Source organism: Mytilus edulis, chromosome 12 (genome assembly GCF_963676685.1).
Source record: "Mytilus edulis chromosome 12, xbMytEdul2.2, whole genome shotgun sequence".
Taxonomy (NCBI): Eukaryota; Metazoa; Mollusca; class Bivalvia; order Mytilida; family Mytilidae; genus Mytilus; species Mytilus edulis.
Genome location: NC_092355.1, coordinates 5,724,800 through 5,736,837, shown reverse-complemented (window position 1 = coordinate 5,736,837; position 12,038 = coordinate 5,724,800).

Sequence of the window (12,038 nt, the reverse complement as noted above, 5' to 3'; positions counted from 1 at the left end):
GAGAGTTGTCGCATTGGCACTTATACCACATCTTCTTACATATATATAGACGAAAATAATGAAGTATTTATGGTAACTAAATATATGACTTACAATACATAATGAAATTGCCTGTAATGACTGGTGTTATTCAACAATATTTTGCAGTCAGCAAAAAGAATTATCGATTGATAATATTTGAATTTGTTTTAACAAATTCGACCTTAGCTTTTTATTTACAATAAGATCTGATCATATACATGTTTTATCCCCCGCCACAGGGGAGGTGGCATTAAGCGTTACACTTGTACGTCTGTCCGTCCGTAGATATATATCTACATACGTACCAAAAATGGTTTCCGTTATCCAACTTTAGTTTGTCAATACCAAATATTAAAAAAACTTATACTCAATGATCATAACCACCAAACACAGACCAAGTGTGAATTCGGGTTTCGTCACTTTTACCATTTCAGAATTAGTTCCTTTTCTAATTGAAATTTTCGTTTTCAATCACTAACTTAAGTTTGCCTCAACCAAATGTTATGAAACTTAAAGACAATGCTCACTACCACAAAAAGTCAGCAACGATGAGTTTTGGTGACGTCATTTTTACCGTTTTAGTGTTTTGTCCCTTTAAAATGTTGCAAGCAGCGAATTTATTTGGTCAAATGGGCTCATAATCAATTCATGTTTACATCAGATGTAACCTTAAGAGTCCATACCGGTTTTATTTTGCCGCAATAATATCTTCACACTGATACTGATAAACGAATGAATTTCGTATGATATGCAGATGTTATGGAGTGTAAAATTACATTCTTTATCGCTTGTTACGAATTAATTTCTTTAATAAATACCCGTCACAATATTGAGTTAGAACATACTAGATAAATTATATTAATATGCATGATTTCGAATCCCGAGCAGTGTTATCTTAACGAATAATATATATAAAAGTTACAAAACCATTGATATATATATATGCACACGTATCGAAAAAATATGTTTGCGATGAGTATGCCATTTATATTATGTTTATGAATAATTGTACGATATACATTTTTGTCTGAGAGGTTTTATATTACCGCCTGTCATTTATGCATCATCCAACATAACGTGCCTGTCATCCGATGTTCAGTACCTTAGTACCTCGATTAATTGTTATCATGCACAATTAAAGAAAAGACATAAGCATACCATTCGGGATCACCAGAGATCATTCTTCTCCTTTATCTATTTTTTTCTATAAACTGGTTCCATAATTTAACCTTATATAATCAGATTTTCTATAAATGTTCTACAACAGCCGTGAAAGTTTAATTTATACTTATAAACACACAAAACGCACCAAAGTTTTAAATAAATAACAGCTTCATAATTTCTTGTTTTTGCACAAAAGAATTCACATTAGAATCAATGAATAGTTTAAAGTGATATTTTCATTTTAGTGGCGACAACAGAGATATCAATTTGAAGGGTCCAAATATCATAAGTCTAAGAGGAGTCTACTTCGAATTGGTCATTTGAAACGTATTTGAAGAAAACCCCTGAACATTTGAGTAACTTACGTTGCTTTGTGAAAAGATACACATGAATATAATAAATATAGTTTCCCAAAATTTGACAATATTCTACAATGTTTCTGTTTTCCGTTAAAGTGTGTTTAAAAATTAGTTCTTACATAACTTTTGATTTTTTAACCCTGTGTACCACCATTCCCCATGTGAAATAATATGTTTTTGAAAAATACTTTGAACGACAAAATTATTTTATATTTCTTCCTAAGTGACGTTTAAATGTTCTGACGTCAATATGCGAAGCAATGACTGTGATTTTTGAATTTGATAGGTATTTTTTGTACTGTTTTGTTAAATGTTTGTTTATTTTAAGATTGTTACACATTGATGACTGATGTACCCATATTTTGACTTTTTGTTTACCTATTGTGTCACGCATCGTAGAAAATATAATGAAATTTGATGTCACTGTCACACAAGTGAGAAGTTTAGCGCTATAAAATTAAACCAGGTTCAATCCGCTATTTCCTAAATTTAAAAATGTCTGTACCAAGTCATGAATATAACAGTTGTTGTTCATTAGTTTAAAGTGTTTTATCATTTGATTTTGCCATTTGATTAGGGATTTTTTGTGATTTTACTTTTTTCCGAGATTTCAAACATCAAGATTGTTCACAAATTAGTGTTTATGTCTTCAGAAACATTGTTTATTGTTTTTTACTGATTTCAATAACATTAAAAAAGTTACACGTTTAAAAAAAAAAAAAAAAACACACATCAAAGAAAGCAATGAATTGTGGTTTTTCTTTTGTCGTTTAGTAAGGCTGGAAGCTAAATAGTATATAATAGTTATCAAAGGTACCAAGATTATAATTTAGTACGCCAGACGCGCGTTTCGTCTACATAAGACTCATCAGTGACGCTCATATCAAAATATTTATAAAGCCAAACAAGTACAAAGTTGAAGAGCATTGAGTATCCGAAATTCCAAAAAGTGGTGTCAAATACGGCTAAGGTAATCTATACCTGGGATAAGAACATCCTTAGTTTTTCGAAAATTGCAGTTTTGTAAACAGGAAATTTAATAAAATGACCACATTATTATTATTCATGTTAACACCGAAGTGTTGACTACTGGGCTAGTGATACCCTAGGGTATATAAACGTGTCGTCGATACTACTACATTGGTCATTCTAATGTTATGAAACCGGAATTAGTGTAGAAATTGAAAATGTTTATCACCAATTATTTTCACTTTCTTTGAAATGACGTAGAATATCAAAAGAAAGTAGGCATTAGTATGTCATGATTCTAAATAATTATTACTTGTCAAAATAATTTCCTTTGTGTGAAACAAAACATTCAATATATTAGGTCTCAATTAGCAGAACATATTTTTTTCTCCTGAAAACATTAAAGGTTTCGTGCGAACTCGTAACTTTATCTTGTAAATCTAAGGTTATACTACAATCTACAAAATTGTAAAGGTTATACTTGGTGTTGATGATTAAGTTTTAACTAGACATATTTAACTTAAAGCGTAATACTCTAGAAACCTATGTAATGTACTTCTTAAGCTATGACGTATTACTTGTTACTTAAGGCAGAAAAGAGAAGGAAAGATTCATTCACAGCTTTTTGACTTTGTAGAAAGAGACGTATAATATATAGTTCTATTGTCGTTGTTCAATAGTGTTTGAATTCAAAGAATGGAAAATACATTAATAAACGCACTTTCTGACGGGAAAATGAAACTTGCTAAACTTTTAATTGAAGGAGGACAAAATGTTAATTGCTGTAACTCATCAGGTGTTACACCTCTTATGCTTGCGAGTATTCTAAAAGTAGTGAACGAACATATACCAAAGAAATTACAGCTCATCAATTGTCTTCTAGAAAATAAAGCAAATCTGTATGCAGTTGATTCACCTGGACGAACAGCCCTGATGTATGCATTGTTATCAGGATGTAAACAAACAATACAGTTACTTAAAAGCCACGGACTGATGGACTCGGTAAATACATGTTCAAGTAGCAAGAGAACAAAATCTAACGATAATTCTCTTTTTGGTAGTTTTTAATTCTATTTATATATGACACGAACATGCAATTATATCATAGTTATACAAACATGAAGTTAAAATATTGTTATATAGTTAATTATGGATTGTTTAAGGCGAACTGCTAAGTCATTGTTTTATACTTTTGTTATCTTTATATATATTAAATTTTTTGTTAAAAGGATTGTTATTTGTTTTTGTATGCCAATGTGAACACATGCATTTTATAAAAAAAGAAGTCTTCCTAAAGTGCATTAAAAAAACAACACCAACAAAACAGAACAAACCATTCAACACTTAATCTATCAGTTGCATAGTATTATGGAAGTTATTGCGAAGATCCGGCCTAAATGATAATCTTAATTATCTAGCGCATGCATTTTTAACATAATGTTTTTTCTGAGATCAAATAGATATAATTGTGTCAATGTGCTCAATATAAACCTGGAACTACTCATTTCAAAAGTTTAGCTCCTAAAACGTTCATTTGATTTTTATCTCAAAGTGCTTTAGGGTCGGTTGAAAACAAAACTTTACGACAAAAGAGATGATTTCAGCTTTCCAATTGTGAACTTTCCATTTCTAAGTAGCAACATTCCAGCAGCACCTGCATACGGGGTATATATCTCCCAATTGATACGATATTCCCGTGCTTGCATTTCCTATCATGATTTTCTTGATAGAGGTTTGCTGCTCACAAGGAAGCTATTAAACCAAGAGTTCCAAATGGTGAAGTTGAAATCATCCCTTCGTAAATTTTACGGACTCCATCACGAGTTGGTTGACCGTTATGGAATAACCGTTTCACAAATGATATCGGATATGTTCCTTACGTCGTAACTACAATCCCCTTCCCTTTCATGAATATGACCTACCGAATTAGACTATTTACCGGATTTGTAATCACTTAAGCAACACGACGGGTGCCACATGTGGAGCAGGATCTGCTTACCCTTCCGGAGCACCTGAGATCACCCCTAGTTTTTGGTGGGGTTCGTGTTGTTTATTCTTTAGTTTTCTATGTTGTGTCGTGTGTACTATTGTTCTTCTGTTTGTCTTTTTTATTTTTAGCCATGGCGTTGTCAGTTTGTTTTAGATTTATGAGTTTGACTGTCCCTTTGGTATCTTTCGTCCCTCTTTTAAGAAACTCTAAATCAACTACTGAGAAGCATATTTTGGGATTTGAAGATTGAGTATCAGTTAGTAACCATTAGGTATTGAAATCAATTGTTTTTGTTTTAAATAAACTCATCATAGATACCAGGAATAAATTTAGTATATACGCCAGACGCGCAATTCGTCTACAAAAGACTCTTCAGTTTAACCCATGACAGAATTGATTTTGTATTTTAAATTTACGATATATAGTCTGTATGTGCTATAAAGGCAAAGTTATAAATTTGTTAAATTCAGCACCTGGACTTGACATGCCTATCAAGAACATATTTTTTTTTTTTTTTTTTTTTTTTTTTTTTTTTATTGTTGATTGATTTTAGAATTACACCTGTTTACTCTGCAGAATCGTAGTTGAGGGTTTATAATGTTTGTTGTACTGATCGATATATTTGGTACAGTCCATAATCTGTAGTATTTCACTGACGGAGACGGCATTTTTATTAATATTAAAAAAAAAAGAGAAAAAGAAAACGATCCGGGTTATGTTCTTTTTAACTATTAAATGATGTTATTTAAATTAACTCCTAACGGGAGATTGTGCTTAATTTTCATATGATGAAGACATAATTTTAAACTTTAAAAGTTTAATTGAGGTTAGAAGCTTGCAATCAGTAACTGCTAACAGTTCTCTGATAATTTATGTATCATTGACATTTGACCTAGTTGCTTTCATTACCTATTCTGACATCGGACTCGGAATTCTCTTAAACTGAGTTTTACTGCGCCTGTCCCATGTCAGGAGCCTAGGCCTTTCTAAGTCAAGTTTTATTTTTAATTTTAGTTCATTTATATATTTCGGAGTTCAGTATGATGTACATTATCACTGACATAGTACACTTTTGTGTTTAGAGACCAGTTGAAGCACGTTTTTTGGGTGTGGGATTTTCTAGCTGTGTTGGCGGCCATTGGTGGCTTTCGGCTGTTTTCTTTTCTTTGGTCGGGTTGTTGTCTCTTTGACACATTCCCTATTTCCATTCTCAATTGTAACTGTTCAATTATAATATAAAAAAGAAGATGTGGTATGATTGCCAATGAGACAACTATCCACAAAAGACCAAAATGACACAGACATTAACAACTAAAGGTCACCGTACGGCCTTCAATAATGAGCAAAGCCCATACCGCATTGTCAGCTATAAAAGGTCCCGATAAGACAATGTAAAACAATTCAAACGAGAAAAATAACGGCCTTATTTATGTAAAAAACAAAATGAACGACAAACACTATTTGTAACACATAAACAAACGACAACCACTAAGTTTGGATATTAAGTGAGCATTCAATATATTTTAAAAACCATGAATTAGGAATGTTGGTTATAATGATCAATTTCAAATTAGTCGTTATTTGGAACTTCATAAGTCTTTATTTTGGGGAGTTGATTTTTTATATATGTTTATATTGTCGGATTTAAGTGTGCTCACTATTCTTGTATTTGACTTTTTGTCAGATATTTGAAATCTTTAATTTGAGCAATGAAATGCCGATAAAAAAATAACCTTTAAAGCCATTTTTCTTTTTTGTAGTCTTAATTCATATAGTCTGAATAGCCATTTTTTAAAATCTTATAAAATCTCTGTTATTTTGTCATAATTTTTACATGAAAAACGGTGCAAAAAAAAAAGAAATTTACAAAAATACCTTACTCCGAGGAAAATTAAAAAAGATAAGTCCCTAATCAAATGACAAAAATCAATAACTCAAACACATGAAACGAATCTGTCATATTCCTAACTGTAACAGGCCTTTTCTCATGTAGAAAATGGCGGATTAAACCCGCAAATATTAAAAGTATGAAAAACCTAGAGATAATCATTTTTCGCATTCTTTTTAAGTTTAGTTATTTATATGCTATTCATTTATTAAAAGTCTTTATGATCCTGTCAATATGATATTGTTCTATTATATGTCATTATGATATATTTCTATTATGAATTACAATATACGTTGAACCACAAACGTCAAAACCATTTAATCGCGTAGTGGTATTAACTATTTTTGGATTCTTATAAATTCTATATATAACTTTTGGACTAGTTTAAATCTCGGTCTATTTCTGAAATTTATTCTTACATACTTTTGATTTTAACCCTGTATGCTAACATTCCCATCAAAATTTTAAAATTGTTTGTACGCACAGTGAACGACAAATTTATGTGACGTATAAAATTTTCTGACGTCAGACACTCAAATCAATAAATGTGTTCGTAGATAGTAGATGTTTTTGTGTTCTGTTAAATTGTTCCTTTTAAAATTGTTAAACGATGATGACTGATGTACCCATATTTTGACTATTTTATTTATTGTGTCTGTTTATTTAACGCATCAATGTAAAAATATCGGAAATTGATGAGACTGTCATTAAAGTGAGAGGGTTAGCGCTATAGAACCAGGTTTAATCCACAATTTTCTACATTTGAAAATGCCTGTACCAAGTCAGGAATATGACAGTTCTTGTCCATTCGTTTTTGATGCGTTTTGTTATTTGATTTTGCCATGTGATTATGGACTTTCCAAATTGATTTTCCTCTAAGTTCAGTATTTTTGTGATTTTACTTTTAACTTTGAGATTCAACAAGATATGAATCCGGCTAAACCAATCGGTTCAATAAGCATTACCAGTAGCTTACATATGTTTAAATTTCGTAAATCTATTGAAATTAACAAATAAATGTTAAAAAAATCCTGGAAGTACCACACGAATGATCAAGTTTAAGTGCTTCGTCATGTAGGGCGTCATCTTTTTTTAATTCATCTGCCATGCAATGTAGGCACCCCTTTATAATAATATATTTTCCTTTATGAGCAGCGAGTTGAGAACCGGCTTTATGTCAATTAAAATTTATATTTCACCAATGTTTGTATTTGACAGCAGGTCAGTAAGTAGAAATCAATGGGTAACAACAGAATATGAAATTTGTTAAAATTTGACCCCACTTTACGAACATATATATATATGACCCTATTTAACCAAGAGTACATTACTTAATTGGAATATCAATACCAAGGCAAAGAAATTTTTAACACGTTTTGCAACTTATTTTCTAATGCAAGTAGCATCGGTGGAATCAGTAAACACTTCCCCAAAGACCAGAAGAACCAAATCCAGGGTAACAACAACAGAATGACGAACGATCATTATGATCAAATAAAGTGCTTCGTCATGTAGGGCGTCATCTTTTTTGAATTCACCCGCCATGCAATGTAGGCACCCCTTTATAATCATATATTTTTCTTTAAGAGTAGAGAGCCAGGCTTTATGTCAATTAAAAGTTTAACCAAAGGATAAATGCCAAGAAAAATATAAAACAAATAGTAATCGTTTTATATATCTGGGGATTCTTGAACTTAAAACCTGTCCAACAGCACATAGTTGTCTGTATTCAAATTTCTCTTTTTATTCTCCCTGTTTTGAAAGCATATGATTTCAATAAGCTAAGTATAATGTATTAAACTCAACATGGTATACAATGTTTATCAAACTCATTTAAATTATCTAAATCATGATTAAATGTCAATAATATAAAAATTTGTTAAAAGTAACTTGAAAATGCAATTCAGTTCTGCATGTTCTCTGTTTCTAATATAGAAATTTAAGATAGATGTTGAAATGGGATAATTTTAACGTTACGTATCTCGCTTATTATTTTCATTGTGGGGTTTCGGAGATGGAAGTTACAATTTGTATTTCACCAATATTTGTATTTGACAACAGGTCAGTATTTAGAAATTAATGCGTTACAACAACATAATATGAAATTTGTTAAAATTTGCCCCCACTTTACAGTTAAACTATATAGATATAAAAATAATACTACATTACGTCTTGAATTCAACATGTTTTTGAAAACTGATCCATACGAACATATATATATATAATCCTATTTAACCAAGAATATATGATTTAACTTTGATTCAATACCTAGGGAAAGAAATGATTAACACGTGTTACAGCTAATATCCTAATACATGTAGCATGTGTAGAAAAATATGTTGGTTAGCATGCTTGCTTTTTTTTTTGTATATTATACGATATCAATTCAAATTACGTCCTATCGAATTTAAATATAATATTAACAGGTTTAAGTTTGCATATATTTTTTGTTTGAAGATGTCAATTTTAGATAACAGCTTAGGTAAACGTATTTCCAAACAAAACAAGGAAGCCAACCAAAGTTTTACACTACAAGCTTTAGGAAATTAGCTGTAATGGTTTTAGTATTTTAATTTTAACACCATATTAAATTTTAACGAAGGAAATGATAATAACATTTGTTTTGAGCAATGGTTCGATTTCTGGAGAAAAAATGACTTTGAAACTAAAAGTTAGCTGATCGGATGAAGTGGGTGAACATCCTCGAGGTAAGAAAACTATTGATAATCTGTTTATCGCTATTTTGACTATAATGTCTTTGATAATTACACTGACAATGACACGTGCGTTCCTAATCACTCACGCTAGTAGCATGATAAAATTAATTATCACAAAAATACCAAAATGTCCACGATATCAATTATCATATATATCTAGGTGTAAATGTCCTGGCTGATATTGGTGCCAAGATATGTAAAATTTTAACTTCTTCTATTTCATTTCTTTTTAGTGTTATTGGTTGTTTTATATTTTTTCATTCAGGCTTGTTATCTTTGTCTTTTGTGTGTTTATCTTTAAACCTACAGATAGAGTAGTCTCATGTAGTCTTGATGTTTTGTTCTGCATGTTTGTTCGATTCGTTGATAATAGGCATATGTAGTCTGCAAAATCTAGGTCGTCTAAGTTTGTGTTTATCGACCATCTTATTCCAGTTGTTCTAGTCTCAAGTGTTCTTCTCATGCACCAGTCAGTGACAATAAGGACAAGAAGGGGAGAAATGAATCATCCTTGTCTTACTTCAGATTGTACATTGAACCAGGTGTATTGGGTTCCATTGTGTAAGTCACAGCATCTGTAGTTGTTGTAAAATAATTTGATCATGTTAATTATTTTATCTGGTATTCCGTATGTTCTCATTATTTCCCTTTTGCTGTCTCTGTCCAAGTTATCAAAAGCCTTTTCAAAGTCCACAAAATTTATAATGATGTTGTGTTGCCATTCTATACACTGCTTTGTGATGTTTCTGAGTGTGAATATGTCGTCACTACACCCTTTATTGGCTCTACCTGCTTGTTCTTTCCGCAGTATGTCATCTAAAGCATCTATTATTCGCTTGGCAATAACTCGAAGGAACACTTTTGCAGGTACAGATAATATGTATGTGTAAATGACAAAATCAAAAGATAAAACAAATAAGACGAAAGGATAACAGCTTTCATATTTCTTTCTTGGAAACTGCATTTTCTTATGTAGAAAATGGTGGATTAAACCTGGTTTTATAGCTATCTAAACCTCTGACTTGTATGATAGGCGCTTTATTCATTTAGTGTATTTTCATTTGACGTGTGAATATGTCTTTTGATTGAGTTAAGCCAGTTCAATTGTTATCTTAAAGTGTGCCCTTCTATAATGTGATGTAGCACTATCGTTTTAGGTAAGGGTGAAGGTGTGTACGTATTGAAACGTTTAAACCCGCTGCATTAGTCAGAAACCTGATGTTCAGTGGTTTTGATTTGCTGAAGTGGTTCATAAATGTTTTTACTCTCGTTATTTATATTAGACCGTTGGTTTATCCATCTAAATGGTTTTACGCTAGCTTGTGTTCGGTTCGAAACAATGATCAGTGTTAAAGACCGTTTTTTGACCTCTCCTGGCTTACTTTTACAAATTGAGACTTGGATGGAGAGTTGACTCATTGCAAACTCTATAAGTTTACGTCTTGAATTCAACGCAACGGTTTTAATGATCCTGATAGACATATATATTTAACCAAGACAACATTATATAAATATGATTTCAATACCAAGGGAACGAAAATTTGAATGACTGATTTAACACAAAACAACATTTTGACGATGTGAATGATAATGTTGCCCGTTGTAAACATCCCTAACTGGTCATGGCTCGGTTTCTGAAGAATCTGTTGTAAACATCCCAACTGGTCATGGTTCGGTTTCTGAAGAATCCGTTGTAAACATCCCCAACTGGTCATGGCTCGGTTTCTGAAGAAAATAAGTGGACTTTTAAAACTGACAATTAGCCGATCAGATATGACGGGTGAACACCCTTGAGTTTGAAAACAATTTCTTATCTGTTTATCGCTATTTTGCCTATGACGTCGTAGCTAAGTACATTGACAATTGCACGTTCGTGCTTAATTACTCACGCGTGAAGGATGATAAAACAAATTATCACTAAAAGGTCAAAAGATAAAAACACAAAATGACAATACTGTTAAATATCGTATATATCATATATGTAAATATTCCGACAAGTGTTACATTTTTTTTTCTTTTGCGTTATATATCATTAATTCAGAGACTCTGTTGTTTGCTATCATATTATAAGAACTAAGATAATGATAAGCCTTAGAGTAAAGTGTCGACAACTGACAGGAAAAAAATGTTTTACACCACACCCCTTACCTTATTGATTTTGTATTTTGCATGGTGTCATAGATCAAATTTATTCATTTAGTGTATTTTCATTTGTGTGAATATGTCTTTTGATTGAGTTAAGCCAGTTCAATTGTTATCTTAAAGTGTGCCCTTCTATTTTGTGATGTAGCACTATCGTTTTAGGTAAGGGTGAAGATGTGTACGTATTGAAACGTTTAAACCCGCTGCATTAGTCAGAAACCTGATGTTCAGTGGTTTTGATTTGCTGAAGTGGTTCATAAGTGTTTTTTACTCTCGTTATTTATATTAGACCGTTGGTTTATCCATCTAAATGGTTTTACACTAGCTTGTGTTCGGTTCGAAACAATGATCAGTGTTAAAGACCGTTTTTTGACCTCTCCTGGCTTACTTTTACAAATTGAGACTTGGATGGAGAGTTGACTCATTGGCACTCAGGCCACATCTTCTTATATCTACTTACCTAAAATGAACAGCTTTTCTGAATATTTTATAACATACAGAAAACGGCATTAGCTTTAGATTCATTCGGCCGGCAGTAATACGACCGAACTCTAAATGTTGCTTAAATATACTTTAATATCAAATGAGATTATTGAATTGTTACTAGATCATCAATATCTATAAATGTATATCACCTAATACTCCTACATAGCGGTGCTACACATATATTAATTTTATTTTTAATGTCGTAGAATTTTATAAACAAATACTTGTAAGTTCAATTTTTCTCTTATATTTACTCTGATTTTATTAACTCTAAAAATACTTGATTCGGACGATAACCACTG